This window comes from Pseudochaenichthys georgianus, chromosome 23 (assembly GCF_902827115.2).
Source record: "Pseudochaenichthys georgianus chromosome 23, fPseGeo1.2, whole genome shotgun sequence".
NCBI classification, from domain to species: domain Eukaryota; kingdom Metazoa; phylum Chordata; class Actinopteri; order Perciformes; family Channichthyidae; genus Pseudochaenichthys; species Pseudochaenichthys georgianus.
In genome coordinates this window covers 19,866,044-19,889,846 of record NC_047525.1, presented here as the reverse complement: position 1 = coordinate 19,889,846, position 23,803 = coordinate 19,866,044, and the positions used below count along the sequence as shown (strand labels likewise).

At 40.2% G+C, this 23,803-nt stretch overlaps 1 long non-coding RNA gene across 1 annotated transcript; it reads left to right on the top strand.

Annotated features, from left to right (window-relative positions):
* The first annotated feature begins 1,383 nt into the window (after positions 1-1,383).
* LOC117468278 (uncharacterized) lies at positions 1,384-16,052 on the top strand. Its single transcript, XR_004554455.1, has 3 exons — positions 1,384-1,447; positions 3,184-3,299; positions 15,901-16,052. It is a non-coding gene; the product is annotated as an uncharacterized lncRNA (long non-coding RNA).
* The last annotated feature ends 7,751 nt before the right edge of the window (positions 16,053-23,803 follow it).

The following is a 23,803-nucleotide window of genomic DNA, read 5'->3' as shown; positions in this document are numbered from 1 at the left end:
CCTTGGACCGGACCAACCCGATTTGTATATATCACAGCAAGCTCAAAAAGACAAAACGTATCAACAAGGCTTCTCACATGGCTAGCTGGATGCAAACAGGTAAATGCTATCTTTTGTTTCACATGCTTGCTCTTCAAACAGCCGGGGACAGATACGATCTGTTCAGAAACTAGACAAAAGTTAAACAAGTACAAACCACATACTGCCTGTGTCATGGAGAATACAGTCGCTGGTTTATTTATGTCTGTAGGCCGTTGTTCTGAGTGTGGACGGTCGGCGCATATATAGCGTTAGCTTAGCCAAGCTCCATTCAGGTTTTTCGCCTGCCGTCTGTCTGCAGACTTGTCAAAGCATTAATTCATGGTTTTTACTAACCGGTATCAGTATGTTGTTACGTCGGCATCATTTAGAAACGTGTATTACAATTTAATCATGGTCAAATATGTTCATGTTGTTGTAGCTGTAGCTCCCGAGCCAGCGCGTCTTGTTTGAATGATGCGAGTAAACACAGCTGACAGCTGCGGTGAAACTCGAGCGACTAGAGCGATGCGATAGGAGCGTTTATCGCGGTCTGAACGCAGCATTAAAGCGAGCTCCGCGCTGCACTGGAAACGCGCCATTACATCACTTGAAGTCCTAATTTAAGGGGTCATTTCTCCCAAAAAAATTGTTTTACTCACTCTATCAATAGCCCCACCAAAAATATGTTCCACCAGCCGCCACTGATATTATATATTATGCTGCGTTTAAAAGGACGGTATTTCGCTTGTCAGATTCAGATTTCGCGGGTGTGCCGCGTGAGGCAGTGATGTAACCATAGGGATGTAACGCCAGGTTGATGCTGTGACGTAACGCCACGTCGATGCTGCATAATGCGGAAGTGGGATCTAAACTAGGTTGGAAAAATGATAGACTCGTTCCGCCTCGGCTCCGCCTCTTTGCCCTTATTTGGAGCAGGCGGGATTAGACTCTGACGTCACTGTCGAGCCGTTAGTGGCCGACTCCGCCTACTAAGGGCTTCTCGGCAACTCTGCAGAATTCTATGGGTGACGTCACGGACACTACGTCCATTTATATATACAGTCTATGGTTTCGACCAAGCTAGCATATTAGCGATGAGCTATGTTGTGCGAGTAGAACAGACCTTAAAGTTTGATAATTGTATCTAAACTTTCTCAATTAATCATTGAATATTTGCGGCCTATAAAATATTAGAGAATAATGAATATGTCAAAGATTATTAAAACTGTTTTTTCTTCCATCCAAAACCCAATGATTTTCAATGTAATAGCACATAGGGGAGAAGGGGGTAAATTGAGCCAGTGGGTAATTTGAACCACCCCCTGTAACCAGGCAACGCCTTATAGTTGTAATCAAGTGACCAGAAATTATGCAAGCTCTTCCCATTGCTCATTGCCTGTGAAAGAGGGATACTCATTGTGGTCTGGTAAGTAAACATTTTTACAAAAAAACGTTTTTCGCTTGTCAAAGTACATTTTCTAGATGTCAGCTATAGCCTATCGGCTGTCATGTAAAAAAAAAAGCATCACATCACAAGGTTTAAACACATATATTGTATATGTTGATGTGTTGGCAGCGTATTAAACCATGTGAATCATTAAGCTAAAGATGACTCTGAATTTTAATGCTAGGCTATTTTTTCTAAAATGGTGGCAATGGGGTAAAGTGAACCATAGGCCTTGGGGTAAGTTGAGTCAGTTTTTCAATGGAGAAATTAATGAAAGTAGGCCAAGTTGATAATAAGAGCTCATTGTAGGCTACATTTAAAGTTGAATTTACCCTGTGTTTGATTGGTAAGATGTATGAAATTGTATCACCATTTGTATGATTACTTTTCCTTTTAACATGTTAAAATAAAATCAATCAATTCAATCGAAATGTATATAAAAAATATTTGAAAAACTAAGCTTGTATTTGGTTTGTTATTTATTGTTTACAGTTACCTTTAAGATGTGTTGTATGCCCAGGTTTGAACAGGTATGCCCAGGTTTGAACAGGTATGCCCAGGTTTGAACAGTGGTTCAATTTACCCCCTCACCTGGATCAACTTACCCCTAACCCGGGGCAAGTTGAGCCACAAGACTTTCATAATAATAATATTTTCATTGCCCTTGATCAAATATTAATTATTATCATAGCCATTGATAGGAGACATCTTGAATTATTGGTGTGTGTTTTCATTTTTACTATGTGTAATTTGTCCTTGCTAGAGGACAGCATAACTAAAAATGGCTCAATTTATCCCACTCTCCCCTAAGCCAATGGGAATATTCTGCACTTAAACAACTATTAATCTGTTTGATCAAAACTGAAATGTATGATGATTGATTTTTTTCGACCAGCTTATAAATTGACTATTTGTTTCAGCTGTATTTCGCAGTTTTAAAGTTTCAAAATGTGTTAAAATCCTACATTGCAACTGTTCTGGCCACATATGGAAGAATACAGTGAGCTGGCTCCAACAGCAATAATGTAAGCTAATGCAAAATCTATTTAATGTTATATTTATATGACATTATAATACTGGTTGTCACTGTGTTTCAACTATGCCATGCAGCTGTGTGCAGAGCTGAGATTTAAATGACTAAATAACACCATATCACACCCCGACATTTTATATAAAAGAGTATAATTTTGCAGTTGTTACACAGCACTGGGTCTGTATAATTGCTTGTCTGGCTGACAGCTTTGTCTTTTTTGCTGAATGGTTTTGGATGTTGTATCCTTATCATATTTATTTAACAGCACTTTACCATGACCTTTGTTAATTTTCTTAGATATAAATCTAGTGTAAAGCTTAAGCAATCATATTCGATAAATCAGTGCCTTTGACAACCTAATCTACAGCTTTTCATCATGAGGCTTTATTTGTTGCCGCTTTCATCTGTTCAGAAACATTAATAAATGAGATTTCATAGGAAGACACATTTGCGGTTAAAGTGCAACAAAAATAATAAACCATCTCCATGGCGACGCATGTTTTACTACTCACCGAAAAATCAGCCGAATTAAGCGTGATCCAAACACGGCAAATTGAATCAATTTGCCTCCCCTAAGTAGATGTGAAGCCTGAATGCTCAAATGAATAGGAGAGAATTTCGGAGTTTAATTATGTTGTTTTTGTTTGTGCATTTCTTTCCCTCTGCTTGACGAATGTTCCAGAAGATCAGGCGTGAAGAGGAAGAAAGATATCAGATAACAAGGAGGCATAGAGGCACGTGGCGTCACGCAACCACCGTGAACCAGTGACTGGAAGAGCACCGGGACAGAATCAAGAGGTGAGTGGAGCATATTCTAAACCATGCAGAAAATAGCAAAAACGCACACAAACATGACACAATCCAGATGTGTATGCACATGTTGAGGCACATTTGCATACATGTGATCAAGGACTGGTTCTGAAACGTTTGCACGGAGAAGACTAGACTGGAGCATGTTTTTAAAAGACACTTTGATATCAAAAAGCACATAAACACACAGCACTGGAAAATAATCAGCGGATAAGAAACTGAAATATTTTTGAATTTAAAATGATAGATATTAATAGCTGCTATTTGTAACAAAAGAAAAAGCCCACAGTCATGGACAGATTATGAGAAGATAGCCACCTGTCATTTGTAGTTATGCTTACTCGTTCGTCTCTTTGTGGTCGTTTGGCACCTTCTCCTGGTCCTTTCATCTATTACTTTGTGTACAGTTTGCACCTTTTATTGGTTTCTTTGAACCTCTTATTGTGTATTTTATCTCTTCGTTGTTGTTTTTCTCCTCTACTTGGTCTTTTGTCTTCTCTTCCTTGTCAAATTCTGACCCTCTGGTCATATCCTTGTGTTCGTTTTGGGCTTTATCTTGGTCGTTTTGCATCTCTAGTTGTTCTATAAGTGGTTGTTTTGTGCTTTTTTTAAATCTCTGAAGTTTTTTTGTGCGTCTTCTCGCCAGTTTTGATCCTCTACTTGGGCCACTATTTGCAGCTGTACGCTTCTGGTCATTGGATTGTCTTTCCAACAAGTAACTTCATATCGAGCTTCTGATCCGGGCTACTCCCCAGTGAGATGATAGTGAACTGTTCATGAACTTGTCATGAAATATTAGTGAACCATATTCATGAACAGCTCATAACAAAGTTGATGAACTGTTCATGAAAGTGACATGAACATTAAATGGCACTAGGGCAGTTCATGAACTACTCATGAAACTCCTGTGCTGGAATGGTTCATGAACAATTCATGAAATGGAGTTTTCAGTGAGTGTGTAGGGATATTCAACCAATAACATTTCAAGAATTGTTCATGACAACTTCATGAACCGTTCATGAACAGTTCATACCCAGTCACTGAATATAATTCAATGGCTGGCTATGAACTGTTCATGAACTGTTCATGTACATGAACTGTTCATGAACCATTGACTGTGGGTCAATTGGCAACCATAGAAAACAACAATTATGTCAATCACAATGGAACTTTACTCAAATTAACAAACACACAAACAAACAAACATACATGTATACAGGTGGAGCACTACAATTAATCCTATCACTATTTGAAGCAGTTCTTGACACTCAGCTGCACAACATTTTTTGTTACGGGTCCCAAAAGCTTGGGTACCACAGCAACAATAAATGATTTCTGTAGAAAACAGAAAAGTGCAGCAGCAATAATTATACACAGGATCCGGTTGATCGTCTGGAATGCTTGTTATTCAAAATTCAAACATTTACATTACATTCAAATAGCTGCACTTTACAAACATCACATTTCTCCATTTAAGTTATCTGTCTGTCACAGACAATTACTGTATCTCAAGGAGAAATTCAACATAGTCAATATAAATTATTACATTACATTGCATTTAGCTGACACTTTTATCCAAAGCGACTTACAATAAGTGCGTTCGACCAACAAAATACAAAGTTGAAGAAAACAGAATCATATAAGTACATCAGGTTTCATAGAGCAAAAACATTTCAAGTGCTACTCAACTGGCTTTAGGTAAGCCAGCCCTTTATTAGTATATAAGTGCTTTGTTAATAGTTCTATCGCTCGAAGTGGAGTCGAAAGAGATGAGTTTTCAGTCTGCGCCGGAAGGTGTGTAAGCTATCTGCTGTCCTGATGTCAATGGGGAGCTCATTCCACCATTTTGGAGCCAGGATAGCAAACCCACATGTTTTTGCTGATGGGAACTTGGGTCCCCCTCGCAGCTAGGGTGCAGCGAGCTGTTTGGTTGATGCAGAGCGGAGTGCACGTGCTGGGGTGTACGGTTTAACCATGTCCTGGATGTAGGAAGGGCCAGATCCATTCGCAGCATGGTACGCAAGTACCATTGTCTTGAAGTGGATTCTAGTAGTTACCGGAAGCCAGTGGAGGGAGCGGCGTGGTGTGGGAGAATTTAGGAAGGTTGAAGACCAGACGAGCCGCTGCATTCTGGATGAGCTGCAGGTCGGATGGCACATGCAGGTCGACCAGCCAGGAGGGACTTGCAGTAGTTTAGGCGTGAGATGATGAGAGCCTGGACCAGAACCTGCGTGGCTTTCTGGGTCAGCTGGGGACGCATCCTCCTGATGTTGTAAAGGGTGTATCTGGAGCAGCGGGTTGTAGCAGCTATGTTTGCAGTGAAGAACAGGTTGTTATCTATAAACACATAACGCTATCAAATAATACTTTCTATCAATATATCTATCTTTACCAAATATAACATATTATGGAGATCACAAAAATACACTGTCAATGTTAATAAACAAAAAACAAGGCAATGTGCCTGCAAGACTGCACTCAGGTAAACAAAACATATTACCCGTGCGCAGCAGATAACCTGCCTGCGAGCCTTCGCTCAGGTCACATTTACCCAGGTGCGGCTGAAGCCCGCGAAAATGGCATCTATTGTTGCCGACAGTTTAGTATTTTTAAAATACCGTTACTATGTCAAACATGCTCAAAACCTTCTGACACACTTTCCTAAACATCTCCAACATCATATCTAATTCACACAAGTTAACATCGATCATTTTCATTATGTACTGACCTGTAGAAAACAGAAAAGTGGAGCAGCAATAATTATACACAGGTTCCGGTTGATCGGCTGGATTGCTTCTGAGGAGGGGGCGGAAGTGTCCCCCCTAAGGTAACCCAGATGTCACCGCTCACCTGCCAAAGGTTCCACCTTGGCGCTACTTACTCGTACTGCTTCTCAAACAGTACAGATAAACCATAAAATGATATGAATGTCACCAAAATAAATACAGATAATGTTCAGTTTCAAATTCACTATTGTTTTGTTTTAAGATTAAAAGTTTTAAAAAAGAAAGAAATGTTCAAATAGTAGATGAATATTCAAGAGGTCTTTAAAAACATCACACTGATCATCAAAAGTTCATAAAATGCTCATGAATATTCCAAAATATTCTGAACTTGCCACAATCATCCACAATTCATGAAATGCTCATAGTCATGAAAAGTTCATGAAATACTCATGCACACTTTTTGGGGTTTTAATTATAATGTTGTGATTGGCTGGATCATGAAAAGTTCATAAATTGCTCATAAAAGTCTGTCATGAGCAAAACAGGAACTTTATATGAATGAACAATGTTCATAAACATTTCATGAACTGCTCTTTAAAATGGTTCATGAGCATTTTAAGAATTTTGGTTCATGAACATGACAAGTGAACATATAATGAGTTGTTCATGCATGTTTCATGAGTGCTCATGAACAGCTCATAAAGTCATGAACTCCATCTCGCAGGGGCTTGGCCCAGTTGGCCTGTCCATCCATGACACCTTCCAAACTCGTTCTGACTCTAGCAGGGCGAGCACCATGAGAAGATTATCAGATTTCATAAGCTGCCCGTGCCACCGCTGGCTGGTCACCCGATTAGCCATGCCCATCACGCAAATCCAGGCATGGCTAGATAACTTGTAAAGGAGAATGTCTCACAAGCATAAACGTGGTCAAACACTGCGGACATTTCTCAGGGACAAGCCTGTCATCGTTGTTGACGTATCGATCGGGACTGGCCTTCCTTTTGTGCCTGCAACACTTGATGATCAACGTGGAACACAAAGCTTCAAGCGTTGCGCGGACACATTGACAGGCTATGATTAAATCAGCAACCGAGGCAGCATTGTTGGTGACAATGATGGCAGCACTGAGGGCACTTATCAAAGGGAAGGATCAGCGCTACGTACCAACGCTGCACACAATCACAAATAGATGTTCATGGATGCTGATGGGGGAAATTAATTTCTGCGGCTAAAAACGCAGCATTTCTCATGAAATTGAGCGGCCACCTCATACAGAATTCTGCAAGGGCTCATGAATAATTGTTTCCTAGCGTTATGTTTTGCCTGTCAGTCACAAGTGCTCTGCATTAGCTGTAATACATCTGAATTAAACGCCTGGTGGCACTCTGTCACGTACGCCCCGTCGTAAGCCGTTAAATACACAAATCGGGTTTAAATGAACACACACACCACTTGTCTTGGCTGGTTTGCAGGGTAATTCATCTTCCAACTCCATGATTCTGTTATGCAGTCAAATTGACAAGTAATCCATTGCTGGTGTCCTTGTTGTCAACATTAAGGTCATTTCTGATCGCTGCATTGAGTGAAAAGACTTGCAGCTTTGCAACGCTCTGCAGGGGGTGATGGGAAATACGCCAGGCGAATGTATCAATACATTCTGTATGAGTGATTTGAAGCTGGAGCAAAGTGCTGAAATGTTGAGAAGCTGAATACATTGTAGAAGCTGTATATGTACTTACATCTAAAGACACTAGTCACTTCCAATCCCTGTATCCTCCGAGGATGATAATCCTTGCGTTTTTTGGCAAGTCACACTGTATTTTTTGGCATGGAGTTCTCTCCGTCACAGAGACCTGAAAGGTACAGGCCTCTTTAATACCTGTCAGGGGACTGTGCTGGAAGTGAAGAACATGTTTTTGAACAAGCGTGCTCAGGATTTAAATGGATTACAGCTCATTATCCCCAATTACTTTCCAGAATAACCCGGGAAATAGGGAGAAACCTAACAAGGTGGTTTGTTAAAAACTGCTTCAAAAGGGCTATAAAAAGATTCATTATTTTTTTCTCAATTAATACACTTGAGAGGGTTTTTCTTTATAGAAAGCTGTTCATATTTCAAGGTTACGGTAAAAAATGTAATTGCTTTGTAAATAAACTTTAGAATGTATGAAATGGAAAACAGAAGCTGATACATTACTGGTTATTACATGGCTTAGTTTAATACTCCATTCGGATTGGTCAATTTGGACATTTCAGAGGTTGTTATTCTAGCTAACAGACTGCTGTTATAGAGAACAGACCGTTGCTAAGGGACTATGTGCAGTCATATCAATCTGCAAAAAGTCATGTAATCGGTTTTTACAACATTTGGATTGTTTGTTTTGATAACGTTTAGCACAAAGAAGATGCATTTCAGTACACCATCAACACATGTTCAGCTACCTCTAATCCACAAAACACCCACAGAGAAAGGAGCCTGGCACTAATATTGTTAGGTTGGACACAAACAAGCTGAAAGTGCACATGTCGACAAGCAGAACTCTCAAGATGGAACATCGGAGTGTTTTTGGAGAACCTAAACATATAGCTTGTTCTTTGTTTGGCTGTCAAAAAGAACATTTGCAATGAAGGGATGTCTGAGTGGTTTAGAAACCAAGCAGCTTCCACCAGGAGCACTTTTGCTTTCAGGATGTATTCAAACAGACTATGAACTTCACTAATAACAACCAGAATGAGCACAAAAACACATTGTGTTTTCCATCTCTAACAAGAAAGTGGATAAGTGTCACAGAGTGGAAATAAGCCTCAACTTTCCCGATCAATAACATTCAGGATAGTTTGCTTTATGTCTCTGTCCTAATATGTCTCTTATATTGGAAGAGCTGTGACATTTTTCCTCCATAGACAATATTTACATTACAGTATTCATTTTAATTGAATAATTTGAAGGTGCTTTTAAATAGTTGAATATTTGAAAATCCTTATTACTGGCCTGGCTAGCTATTTCTATGTCTAAGACTGGAAACGAGAGAAGAAGCCTGGCTCTGTCTAAAAGTATAACAATGTAGCGTATACTTCCACCTCTGAAGCTCATTAACGAACACTTTGTGTATTTATATATACTTTTAGACAGAGCCAGGTTAACGCTTTTCTACTGGCTTTTTCATCTCTGCTAGCTAAACGTAGCGAATTGACTCTTGGCTCTGCTTTGTTTTTAGTTAACAATCACAAGGGTGTTGGCAATGTTCTTATCAAAAGCATGAAAGCAAATAAGTGCATTCCAAAATGCTTATTTTTGTCTTTAAATTGCAGGAATTCATCAATGTCAAAACACATTCAAGCTGAAGATAGATTTTTCTATGATTAGAGACAGAAAGAAATAGCAATTATATTTGTATTACGCCTACTTTTTCATTGTCTTTCATAAACGTACATTTCTTTTTAAATTCAGCACATATCGTAGTCAAAGCAGTGACATCTGACACCACTGCAGCCTGATTGGGGCTCCACAGCTGCAGCCAATTAAGAATAATTACCCAGAATGCCAAGATTATAGTTGTTCTTTGCCAAATTGTCTGCGAGAGAACAACATTTGACAACATGCTTTTACCGTTTAAGCATTGTGTGGATATTACATGTTCAGTGAACTCGTCATTTCATTTCAACACAGCTGCCAATCAATCCCTCTTACCCTCCTCAGCCCTCAGTCTGGTTACACACTCTTAACTCAGTAGTATCCATTGATTTATCCAACTGCAGTCATTTAACAAACCCACCCAGGCTGTGTCATTTCCATTTTAGATAATGTAAAAGAAAAGAATGCACCTAAAACTCATTCTCATGTCATTTTTGTATACAAAGTTAAATATCCCTAAAGTCCTTTCAAAATAAAATGGGTGAGGCCACCTTTATCCACTACGCTCCCAAAATGTGGAATACCCTACCAGGAAATATCAGAGAGGCCAACTCAGTGGACCCCCCACTTTAAATGTTCTTTTAGTCTTTATTATTTACCTATCTTTATATTGGTTGTTTTCTTTATTTTATAGGTCTTAATCTTTTTTTCTTTTTTTTTCTGTCGTACCTATATGTTCACTTTGTTTGATGGGGTTTTATATTGTTGGATCGACTCAGTTGTCTTGTGTCTTATCTGTCAGAGAGAAACCATTATTTATTTTATTTTTGTTTTATTATCATACATTTGACCTCCTTGTGTCTATTAACCTGATAACATGTTATATTGTGCTGCCTGTACCTTTTAAAGTTCTTAACAAATAATCTGAGGGGAATTTCTTGTTGTTTAATTTTAACTTGTGATGTGTCATTTTGTAAAGCACTTAGAGCTGCATGTGCTTTATAAAATGTGCTATATAAATAAAGCTTTATTATCATTATTATTCTGCAGATTTATATTGTAAAAATAGCAATACCATCATCATCATGGCTGCTCGAAATCTTTAACTTCTTAACAAGCGAGATGACAGAAATGGTCAATTCCCCTCACCTTCCCCCTTGTCATAGTTTCCTGTGGTAATCACTGGTGCTTGTTGTACTCAGAAAATCATTAAGCAAATGTTTATTATTCATCCCCTTCCAAAAAAGGGAAGAAAAACATCTGCTCCGACATTATCATCCATCTGCCTTTTCCAAATCTCCCCCGCTCTCTTCTACGGATATCTCCTCTTAACCCGCAGCATGTAATAACTGTCATCTGCCACACCAATGAGCCATGTAGTAAAAACCGCCGGTCTTCATATTTATCTCGGCTTATCTCCGAGCCGTCACGGCAGCCGCTATGGAGGGAAACGGTGCTTTATTTGCGGAGGAGGGGACAGGAGAACGAGTTGGAGGTTCACTCCTAAGGATGTCATCTGGAGAACCCCTCACCTTCACGACTGTGACGCATCGAGGCGTAGCATTGGGTGGCAGCCGGTGACAAGGTGGGATGAATATGGGTGTGGGTGCTAGATATTAATGTTAATCATTTCCCCCTGCTGTTAGGAGCTAAAGCATTTTGCTTAGACGTCATGTTGGATTGCGCTTGAGAAGGCCTCCAGCGATTTCTATCCTTTCCGGTTCAAAGTAACTTTGCTTTCTAGTCTTGTTTTGGTCTCGCTGACAACTGATGGGGACCGGGGGAGTCCCACGGGACCAGAGAGACGTCTTATAAAATATAATGTGCCGCTTAGCCAGGGAGACACTCTGGCATCCCGCCGCGCCGCTTCAAAAGCACCATGGAGCTTTTTTCAAGTGCATATTGCTCAAAACCCCTCTGTGAAATCAGAAGAGACTTGCATACGTTTACATCGTGGCTCCATTATAATGCCATAGTGGGAATAATGAGCATGTGCCTGTCCACCTCAGCACAGCAACGCTATGCATCGCTTAGCATTTTCACAGGATAAATCTTGTGGCCGTTTCTTTTTTGACAGTTTTAAAAGTCAGATCCTTTATTTCCTGTTATCTCATTAAAACGAGAATCCAATGGAACAAAGCTATCGATGAGAACAATTGATCAGACTCCGGGAGGGGACAGGAGACTGAAATCCAACAATTCCCCGGACGATCTCGACACTGTCTCCTCACGCTGAGCCCCAGTTGTGAATCTTGCCCACCCAACACTAATATTTACCTCCCTAATAAAAGTCATTGTCGCGCAGACCGCTCTAAATCAGAGGCCTGCTTCTGTCCGGGCTGACAGGGGGAAATATGAGACATCTCTCACCGTGATGGAGTGCTGGAGAGGTTTTTATTATCTCGGTGGAAAAGACAGCCCTCATAAGGATCTAGTGAACGAGTGCAACTGTGCATGAAGCTGTAAAGTCTGCTCCTGCCACTCTTTACTGGTGGGACAATTAAATACTTGAAACGGCCGTTAATTCACACTGATTAACATTCAGATGAATGAGGATTTCATTTACTGATATGGAAGTTTGAAAATGACAATTCATTGTTTAATAAAATAGATGTGTGAAGTTGTTCTAATCTCAATAAACGCAGAAAATATTTCACCGGAATTTCCTCAAATTTGTCCTAAAAGATTCCTCGAAAGTTCACAGACGCAATTAGTATTTAGTAAAGAGACAGTGTTTTAAAGAGGCCTTATTATGCCTTTTGGGGATGTTCCCTTTTCTGTAGTGTGTTATAGCTATAATAAATTCTGTCCCATTTATTTTGAACTTTTTGTTTGGGGATGTTTCTATTTAACTATAATCAGTGCCACTGCCAATAGAGTGCCACAGTGACGCGTCCTAAAACCCGGAAGTAAGTTAGCATTTGACTACTTCCGGTTCCTTCGACAAAAACCAATGCGATTTCTCCATAGGATTTTTAAAAATAGCTCGAAATAAGGTCTGTGGTTGACACAAATTGAAGAGACGGATTACGTTTTGTTCAGCCGGATAATATCCATATGTCTACCCTACTTTTATAATTTTCAAATCATAAATCTAATCGCTAGATTTATGATTCGAATGAATAGATACATTTCTTTGTATGCCGTCAGAATGAGTTAGGGCTGCACAATTCATTGAAGTTTGATCAAAAACTAAATATCACAAATCATCTCTCAATAGAAATATCAGTTAAAAGAACCACAATTAGTTTTCCAGATCATGCAATCTTATAATGAGTCGTTGAAAATATATAAGTTTTAAGATGAATACTGAAAATACTTTTCACCTCCAACATATCATAAGAAATAGCAAAGCATTTAACCCAGGGACACAAAGAAAGAGATTGAAAAAATACATTTATTTCAGTGCTGCAGTAAAGTCTATGCACATCTTTATGAATACAAAGGTGGATTTGCATAACAGCAGAACGCAGAGTACTCAACGCAGCACACTGCACTATACATCTGGATGTAAAGACATATGTGTGAGGTCACAGTGTCAAAAGAGAAGACTTTGTGGAGTGTGAAAATGTGGGGTAATGTTTCACTCCCTGCGCTAATGCGTCTCTCCGACGAGAGCAGAAGAGACAGAGAGAGATGTACAGTAGCCAGAAGTGAGGAGTAGCTTCTGCCAAATGCACCGAGGGCTAGACGAAGACGAGCCCTCGCCATCTGGGCCGCTTGAGGCGAGGCTGAAAACAACTCCAGCTCCATCACTGGCTCTCCGGCTCACATGCACACATTATTTGACTTCTTTTGGCCTCTAATCCCATGTCGCTCTCCAGCTGACTTCTCGCTCACGCTTTCAAATGGTCTCCCCCTTCCTCTTCTGAAGGATTTATCACTCTTAATTATCTTAACTATCTCGCTTCGTACTCGGCTTGTATCGAGCATATTTAATCTGGGATTCAGCAGGGCTATTAGTTACACTCAACATGCAGAGGCTAATTGATTTAAGGAAGCAAGATGTGCTTGTTTGGTGCTTATGGGTTTAACACTGAACGCTAACAGAGGATACTGGAGAGCAGGAAAGGATGGATAGGAGTAAACTTGCTGCCGTCTTAGTAAACTTTCTTGTGGATTTATTTTTGCTTTAATTCGAAAATCAGTTTCAACTTTGCCCGAGCTAGGGGAGTTGCAGCAAAGTGCAAGAAAATAAGAATTCAGAACTATTTTAATGGCTTGCAGTCTTCTCTAATACAAGTGGGGGTTTTAGTTTTTTTTCTTACCCTTATTTACATACTGCGGTTTGGATAAATATTTTTGGTTGGTGGGGAAACAGAACAGCGAAACAGATGTCTGTTTAAATGTCATGTTTGTCGCCGAGGCTGTGCTGACATTTGATTCCCAGACTTTCACCTCTCGGATCTGTTCTCCGTGAGTCATTACCAGAATCAGGTTGAGTCAGAGCTGCTGTTGTGAATAAATATGATCTAATTGATAGCTGACCTCTCGCATCAACGAGCAAATGTGACCAAACCGACGCACGACAATAAGACTTAACTTCGCAAATAATAGTTTTTTACGCTTGTGTACGACTCCTCCTGCATATGCATCTAGGGGAGCTTGTGGCCACGGATATTGATAATGGCATCGGGGACACTCAGCTTCTTGTCTTATTAATCACACCAGGCTGAGCAGTGACCTTTCTCCGAGCCCGCTGCTTTTGGCCGAGCCCGATCCCTTGCCTCTACCGCCCCCCCCGGGGAGTTGTGGGCTGACATCACTCACCCTGTGTCCGCTAATGTCACCCCGAGCCTGGCCGCAGAGGCTCCGCGCCCCGCCCCCCCCCCCACCCGCCTGGTGCCCCGGACACAGGCCTGGATGACAGAGACATTGATCACTCAGGAAGCTCAGGTTGTCTGGAGGGAGGGGTTGGCGAGGGGTTGTGTGCATGTGTGCTTGTGTGTTTTCATACAACAGCAATTGAGACTGGTGAGCCAAATTAGGCTTCACATCTGGGCCTAACGAGCAAATCAAAAGCCATCATTGATCAAGGATCTCTGATTGGTTAAGAGCTGCACAAGTGCTGTGAACTCCCGGGTTAAGCCTTTTACGCACCGTGATTATTTATTTAGGAGACATGATAACTGGATACAATATGGATCTGTGAGGTGGGAAACAAATCAACACAACAACAATACTGCCGGAAAATAATTCTGGCTATGTATCCATATTTTAATATGCACGCTTTGCTTGTATAAAATATAATTGTGTTAAGTGCTAAACAATACATAGAGGCACTTACGTTTGATAAATGATCACCAAATTAATTCTGCTGTACCCCGATGACGCATTGCCATTATCAATATTTGTTATTTAATAAAGTATCTTAATACAAGGAACAAACATTTCTGACATGATTAAATCAATGATAGAAGAAACATTTACATGTTCACAAATAAAAGGTCATACATTTGAGTTATTATTTGATAGTGGTACCAATCCACAATGTTGAACTCCTTGATCACTAGAAATGTAAAGAAGCCATTGTTTTCTTCTTAAAGAGGTGTTCAAGATACTTTCTTGTAGAATAGTAGTTTGTTCTGTTAACCTGTTCATGAAACTGTGTCTCAGGGCTTCTTAACATTTAACAACCTATGAATGTGTCATACCCACTTAACGGGAAGAAACTCAGCTAACTGACGATACGAACCATTTTTAGCTAAACAAAACACAAGGGTAACACCAAGCCTCTGAATTAGCCCTGAGCGTAAAAATGCTAACGCACTTAGCACAGAACCCACGCTAGAAATACTTTATTACTTATCGGATCTGCACAAACAAGATATCAGATTAAAGATTCCACAGATTCTAGAAGTATAAGTATCATCACTGTGCGACCAAAACTCAGGGCAGCGAAGGCAAACCCAGACAAGACACAACGTAGCTTTACGGAGCCAAAACGGCAAATATGTCTTACCTTTGGTTTTTTTCTGATCAAAAGTTGTGTCCAATGGCATTAAAACGATAAAACGCTGCTGAAGGTTAATCCAATGTGTCTGTCACTTTGAAATGATTACTGATAATCCATCATTCCATTTTTGTCAAAAACGGAGATTTCATATTAGCTGCTATGAGAGCTACAAAGAGCTTTTTTCCATTTGGAAGTCACAACTCAGTCAAATCAAAACGAGACAAGAGATACCATTAGATTCAGACATTTTCAGAAGCTACACCAATATCATCACATATAAACCTCTATAATTGATATGTCTATGGCAGGTCTGTCAATGACTATCTCTATTCTTAAATGCATTTGGTGCAATCGTCAGTGTTGGACATAAAGCCTAAAAGCTCAATCATTTTGTACATCAAAATAATAGTAAGCGGTGCCTACTCTCTTTAATGGTTTCGTCTATATTTGACAGCATTGCTGACTTTTTTCTTTTTTGCAAGTAGACAGTGGAATGTAGTGTATCATTGTCTGGTCAATAGATGCTTTTGTATGTCTGCTTGTTGGCAGCTGCACCACGGAAGCTTAAGGCCTAAGGGATTTCCTCAACATCCAGGAACATCCTGTCTGGCTGATGCAGCACCTGTTGTTCAGAAGAAAGGAATATGCACAAACATGATCCGCAGTAGCATGGGACCGATGACATTTTCTTTATTTTTGGATTCACTGCGCCTCTATTAAATGCTTCCAATTTTTAAGTTATTTCTTTGCACTCTTCCTGTACTCTGCTAGAGTCCTAAACAACTGTAAAAGGTGAGCAGTATACAATGTGAAGTTGTCAAGGATTGCTAAATTACCTTTAATTATATTTGATGCTTTAGACAAGTTCTAATGTATACAAGTCTGGCCAGACATAAACAATGGTGGGAGTGCCTGTGATGCACCGGAGAAAGAAATTGACTTATTTATTGTCACAGATTTAAGTTGTAGTTAAGACCATAATGCTACATAGAAAAAACCTGGGAAAACATACGAGAACATAAAACCATACTAGTATTGATTAAGTTAATTATTTGAGTTTGAAGCAGGAACAATTGTAAAAAAAAGTATTAATTCTCTGGGCAGATAATTAGACTTTTCAGGCCTATTTAGTTCCTCTACCGGGACATGTCTCCAAGCTTTAATGTTCAAAAAGCTCTTTATTTTTCTCATACTGCCTGTGCTGCAGCACCTTTTTTCACCCTCTGTCTGAAACCAGAGCCCAGTCTGCTCTGATTGGTCAGCTGGCTGGCTCTGTTGTGATTGGTCAACCGCTTAGAGATGTCCCGCCCCATAGCCTATCACGTACAATGAGTTGGAGTTACATAGTGATGGCATTATGTTACGAAAGTAATAATGTATCTGCACACTTATATAACACTCTACAGGAAAGTTTAACACTTACCATAAGTAAACATTATCCATCAGCTTTGACCTTCAAAAAAAGATAGTATTTATCATATGCCATGCGTTCTCCTGTAAGAAAATAAGATGAAAAACAACAACTCTACCAACATTGGAGAACAGTTGATGAGAGCTACCAGCCACTGCATGTTCATATACCCTCTAATTATGACTATTTTACACAAATGTCAAATATAATAAAATGATAAAGTGATGACATTTTGTACGAACAACTTGACTGGCTGGTGAAGGTTCCTTCTTCAAGTTTGTTTGTGCTTTTGTTGCTGCCTTTATTTATGCGCCAATGTCAGAACTGGCAGTATTGTCTAGAGGAAACTGCCCTATTAGCTCTACAGAAAAAAAGTAACACATTCAAAAACCTTACGCCCATTAAAGAAGACATCAAAGTGTACGTTGATTAGGGTGCAGCAGCACAGGGGCACCAACATTAGGCAAAATAATTCAATTCAAATTATTCAAGGATAAAAGGGTACGAAGCGAGATTGCAAATCAGCAGTTATTATTTGTGGAGCATGATGTACTTGGGTTTTTTTTTTAACACAACTTTCAATAAACATATTTCATAACAAATGCAGTTGGCATCTTACTCTGATGCGTTAATGAGGGCGATGTCTTTTATTGTTTCATTTTCTCCCCGGAGAACAAATGAGTTCTATTTCGCTATACTGATTATCAAGGTTTCACCCTGATGACTTTGCATTGTTTTTGTTAATACACTTTTCTGGGTGAATTTACTGTATGGCAAACCTCGGTGAGCTGTGGACGAGGCTCATCTACAGAGAAAGAATGGATTGTCATTGTCTGATAAAAGAGGTTCATTACTGGAATGATTGTTTTTTGTCATGTGGCCCACCATTTGTATATTTAAAGGGGCCGTATTACTCAAATGTTTTGCTTCATAATAGTATGTTGTGCCTCTACTGTGACATGTTTACACTCTTTAATGTTCAAAAAGCTCTTTATTTTTCTCATACTGCCTGCCAGCACCTCTTTTCACCCTCTGTCTGAAACCAGAGCCCAGTCTGCTCAGATTTGCTAGCTGGCCAGCTCTGTTGTGATTGGTCAACCGCTTAGGGATGTCCCGTCCCTTATCTTATCAGGTACAATGTTTTGTGCCAATAGAAACCGAGTGTTACATAGTGATGTCAGAGATGTGTGAGAGAAAAACCATGTGTCACACACTGCAGGAAATGGAAGACCACAAAAGGCATACTAGGGCTTCTTTAAGCCTACAAATTAGTTTCTTTATAGCTTTCTAACTCTGTTGTATTCAGTCTTTTGAGCTTTTGCTTTGTTGTCATGAAGCACTAGCATCTTTAAAGCCTTCACAACATGGTGTGTGTGTCCTTGCACGTACGCACATCTTCAGGCTTTTGTTCAGTAAAAACCCAAATGGGGTATGTGTGGTGATCTGTGTGTGTGTGTGTGGTCTGTTGTCTGCTGGTGTGTTTAGAGAACAGATTTCTTTGACGTTGACGGCACCAAAGCAATACAGATTTGGCAATTAACCTTGATGTCACTGTAATTACCAAGTCACTTTAGTAAAATGAATTAATTTCCCAAAAGGACTCCGAAACAAAATTACCTCCTCTGTTCCTGAAGAGAGGCAATATGGCGTCTGATAATTAGGGGAGAAAAAAGCGAGCCTCTGCCATATTCCTGTCTCTCATTGTGTGTATTCTGTGTAATCTGCCACGGGGGAGGAAAGCCACTGATCTGTCCGCCGCTCCCTTAACTTCCTCCGGGTTCACGCTGTGACACTCGTTCTGTTCTCGGTTCGTCACGTGAACAGCCACAAGCCTTTTTTTCGTACACCTTCTGTCCGCCTCAGCTTGTTTGTGTCATGTGAGTCGTAGGACACAACAAGTAGTCGCCATTCATCTTGAAGGATGCCGCGCACACATCATGAAGAAGGCAAGCAGACTTTTCCACGGGTCGCCAAGGTCTTAATCTCCGATAATTAAGCACTGAGGTGTCTGTCAACCCCTTTTTTTTTTTTAAATGGAGCTTTAATTAGTATGTTCATTTTTAATAAAACACTTTCAGCTTGTTGGGATTTCTCAACAAAGCAATGGTTTCTTTTGCCAGACTGCAAATAAAGTAAATACGATTCTCGGTCCCTTGTGTGAACTCCTTCATGCCTGCGGAGCATCAATCATATTAGAACATAATTATATTTGGGCTATAACCCCATTAGATGTATAATTGATGGTTTGTTTAATATTTTAGACAATTTAGACACTTAACACATTATTTAGTAAAGATTATGAATTATTTTCAAAATATTTATTTTTTAATATGTGGTGTGCACTGGGGCAGAAGGGGGGGGGGGGTTGCTGGGGGGGGGCTTCCCAGGCTCTTCCTCCCAGGAACATTAACTATTAGCACACTTAGGAGGGCTTACTGGAATCAAAAATAGTTAGTTTGTGGTGCTCTTTGGATAACCATCCATCCATCCATCCATCCACCCACCCACCCATCCATCCATCCATCCATCCATCCATCCATCCATCCACCCATCCATCCATCCATCCATCCACCCACCCATCCATCCATCCATCCATCCCCCTACTGTCAGAATTTCGAAATACAAAATTAGAAGAAAAGTCAGAGGAACTCTCTTTTTAAACGAATATAATTTATTGCCAAAGTCATATTAGACCCTAAAACAAACGGTAACACTAGTTAAGAATGCTTGATGCTGAACATGGTCTGAATTAGCTTCCAGATTATCCAAAGAACACCTTGAACAAACTCCATTTGATCCCAGGACTACCTCCTACTACACAAAACAATTCTGAACTTTGACCATTTGGGCAAAAAGCCTTTGTCAAAGAGTCTATAAAGACTTTTGTATAGGGAGCTTAGTGTTAATTCAGGAAGCACCAGCAAGTGGTGCCTGCATTGTCTGAATGACATCAGCTGGCTTATTCATGCATTTACAATCATTGACAAATTGTCCGCTGCCGCCTGAAAATGAAGGTCCAATCTCAAAAAAGTGATCTTCCATCACCCTAAACTGAAACGCTAATAATTTGGTTTTTGATTTAACGAAAAGCTCCACATTGGTTTATCCAGGTTCCTTTCAGTGAATGCTCTTGATGCTCCGATTCTTGGAGAGTCCGTTAAAAGATCAGAGCCTTGTCTGCCGAATTTATCATCGCTACGCATCACTAGTCGCAATGACTTCCTTGACATGTATCTGGCTGAGCAGGTAGATTGGTCTATCACATCGACATCCCTTTTCTCAAACTCTTATGTGTCTTCTTGATTAAAACCAAGATAACCTTTTATTCCTTGCTACGTTTTTAACCAATTTCTTTCAAAATATATTTTCCTCCCACGGAAACTAATTTCCAGGTATGCTGTCACATGTCTTTGATTTTATAATGATGTACCACGACTTGACCCGTTCCTGTTATAAGTGATGTCGACAGTGAACACCAGCCATTGATGTTAATAAGCAGAAATAGCTGCTTCAAACAAGTTGGCGCTATAAAGGAAGAGGATTCTCTGAAGGAACACTTTCTATTTGTTCTTTTAATCACAAGTTAATAGAATATGTGTCTGAACAACGCTCATTTGTCAACATATGTTTTTGAGAGTCTCACAACAGCTCATAATGAGCGATTCCCGGTGGCAAGCCGCCGTTAACACAAAAGGCTTGTCTTTTCGTAGGGTACCACATAATATGACAGTGGACAGAACGCAGCCAGCGGGAAGAGTCGAGTCAATTAGGCGTGAATACAAACCTTCAGCCTGCATTTGAATACAATTAGAGAGAAACATGTTAAGCGAGTCTTGACCAAAGTCATAGGCGACCCTTCAACCAGCTCCACATCATTAGCTAGCAGTGTTTCGCCTCTGGTTCCTTGCGTCGCTCGGATGTGCTGCCCAACGCCGGCGGCATAGACGGACTAATTGCTCTTGAAATTGTCCAAAGAAGACGAAGAGAGAATGCGTGTGTCGTATTTCCACATGGCCTTGGTCGTCCTGACGTGTCCATTCGTTCCTATTAGGTTCAGTTGCCAGCTAGCTGTGTGTGTGTGGCCAACAAAGAGTTCAGAGCATAGGGAGAGGTCAAAGCCGAGACAGATGTGAGAACAGGCTCTCTGACAAGAACCCCCATCACAAGCCTCTGATGTCCGTGCCGCCTTCGCTGTGTGACTCAGGTCACTTCACACCGTGGGAGTGTGTTCATGTACCTGAAGGTGTGCGTCTGACCGTGTGCTGTGTCACTCAGAGGCTATGGGGGATTTAGCCTTTGTAGTGTACACGCGGAGAAAGAGAGACAGTGAAACAGCAGGATACCAGTCTGCATGTGAATCAGTTTACATGTGACGTGCTTGCACATGCGTCCTTGGACATTGGAGAGTGGGATGCTGCAGTAGGCAAGAAAGGTCAGCAAAATCTGTGACATTATCACTCGAGTGCATTGCACTCAAAACAGGAAGTTGACATCTCCTAGTGTCTAGCAGACAAGGTCACACGTTCACAGGATGTTTATTTATTCCACAGGGTCTCAATGTCATGTCAATGACTTTTGACTTCATCGTAACCCTCATGCAGGCAATTTATAAAATGTCCCTGCAACCAACAAAGGAGGACAAAAACAACTCTGTGCTGTTTATATGCCGGTCAATAAACAATCTTATGTTAACTGTAAGTTAACCTGATTATTTTCTGTTTAAAACGGTTTGGCTTCTCAATAAGAAGATTTGATTATTTGTTCAATCTTATTTTTTCTTAACTTGATTTGAGGGTGGCTCTTGTGGGAGGACCTTCCCCCATTTGCACAACATGTCAAATAAACAAAGTTAAAGATGGCCTTGACTGATGGCATTATTAATATATTTTCCTTAATGTCCCGAAAATATTGTTTTTGTGAAAGTGTTTTTTCATGATCCCACACTTTGTGGCCTTAATGAACAGGCGTGGCTCACATACTATTTTAAAGTGTTTTCGGGCTGACGCGACAACACACAGCACCCAATAAAAAACAAGGCATTGCACATAAGTAGAAATTAAGAGTAAAAAAATAAATATTCTAAAGTTCAAACATCTTAAAATAGAAAAGTAAAAGTAGAAAATATAAAGTTGACCGTGACGATAAAAAAATCTATAAACTATCAACAAATAAAACACAATTGAAGGGCCAATTTACAGTTAACAAAATATAAAGCAGGATTTTATTTACATTAAGTGTTTGAGGAATGGAATATTAAACTAAATATAGATGTAAAATGTACAGTGTGAGTTAACCAACTGCTTTTAATAACATATCGTTATTTTAAAGTTTTCTTTACAGTATCTTTATTATCCCCCTTGGATGAAGCAGCATGTAACCCCCCCTGGAAAAGTACATTTTACCCCCCAGCAACACATCTTAGCTTAAACACCGCTCTCTTTGAAAAAAAAAAAAAACCTTGATACTTTCTGTGTGAAGATTGGATCAAGACAGCATGTGAGATGGCATCAGAACCCATTCCCCCGTTTAAAGCAGCATGATGTTCATTAATAATGAGCCTCAATGATAGTGGGTGTAGTTTTTTCTTGATTGCGCTGCCTGCATTGAAGAACAAAGGCAGAATCTGCTACATGGTGCATTTTATCTTCACTGCGTGTTGGTACATCGTGTGCATTCACCCAGTTAACACAGTCATTATCACTGTTCAGTTCTTTCTTGTCTCTTATCGTCTCACTAGAGGAAGATACATATACCATGCTGTTTGCATCAGCTGTCTTTACATGGTATTTTAAGTCAGTTTCGACATGATACATTTATTGCTACTGTGGTAAAATTGCACAGTTTACAGACGCAAAGAAACCCTTCAGCAATAACTAGCATGACGTAACTGTGATGTAGAAGGCCAGCCAAACATTGAAATGTCCAATAAGAGATTTTATCAAGATTTAGAATGACACGAGAGATGTAAGGACGACAGCCACTCTGCATCTCCCAAATGTCAAACTTTTAAGTTGTCAAATGCTTTCCGTGGCACACCTCACATGAAATGAGGCCGTTTGAAAGCTGGCACAAACGCAAACACCATGTCGGTTTAGTTCAAAGTGACAATAATCCCGCATCAGCCTGATTGACGTGAACAAACAGCACATTTGAACAGTTCCCATGTGAACAAACACGGACAGAATGCATTGTTTCAAAGAGAAAAGGCACATGCATAATTAATTAATGTAAATAAAGGCTGCGACTTCAATTATGTTTTGCACGAAAAAAAAAAATAGATCAAATAAAAAAAATATTTTGTCAACCTGTCACCGTTTTGGCTTGAAAGAAAGATTGGATAATAGATGGGTGTTAACTCCAAAACAAATCTTCCCATCAAATGAATTACTTGTTTATTATTTGGTGTGTGTGTTCAAATGTGTGTGTGTGTGTGTGTGTGTGTGTGTGTGTGTGTGTGTGTGTGTGTGTGTGTGTGTGTGTGTGTGTGTGTGTGTGTGTGTGTGTGTGTGTGTGTGTGTGTGTGTGTGTGTGTGTGTGTGTGTGTGTGTGTGTGTGTGTGTGTGTGTGTGTGTGTGTGTGTGTGTGTGTGTGTGTGCTCTTGAAGGAGACAGATGGGACCACCACCCCACACACTTTCGCTCTGCATGAGTTCTCACCACAGTCCGTGGGTTGTTTCAGTGCCAGAGACACGCACACACACACACACACACGCACCCCCCCCCCGCACACGTACACACACACACACACACACACACACACACACACACACACACACACACACACACACACACACACACACACACACACACACACACACACACACACACACACACACACACACACACACACACACACACACACACACGAGGGAGCTCATGTGACAACTACCATTGTTTCATTAATCATCTGTATGTGTAAATTAGGCATGAAAAAGAGTATATGGAGCATAAAGCCTTGGACATACGGTCCTCTGCTGTGGGTTAGGGTTATACATTGGATGATGGAGTGAAGTTAACGAGCTGCTGTACAGCTTTGTTTTTG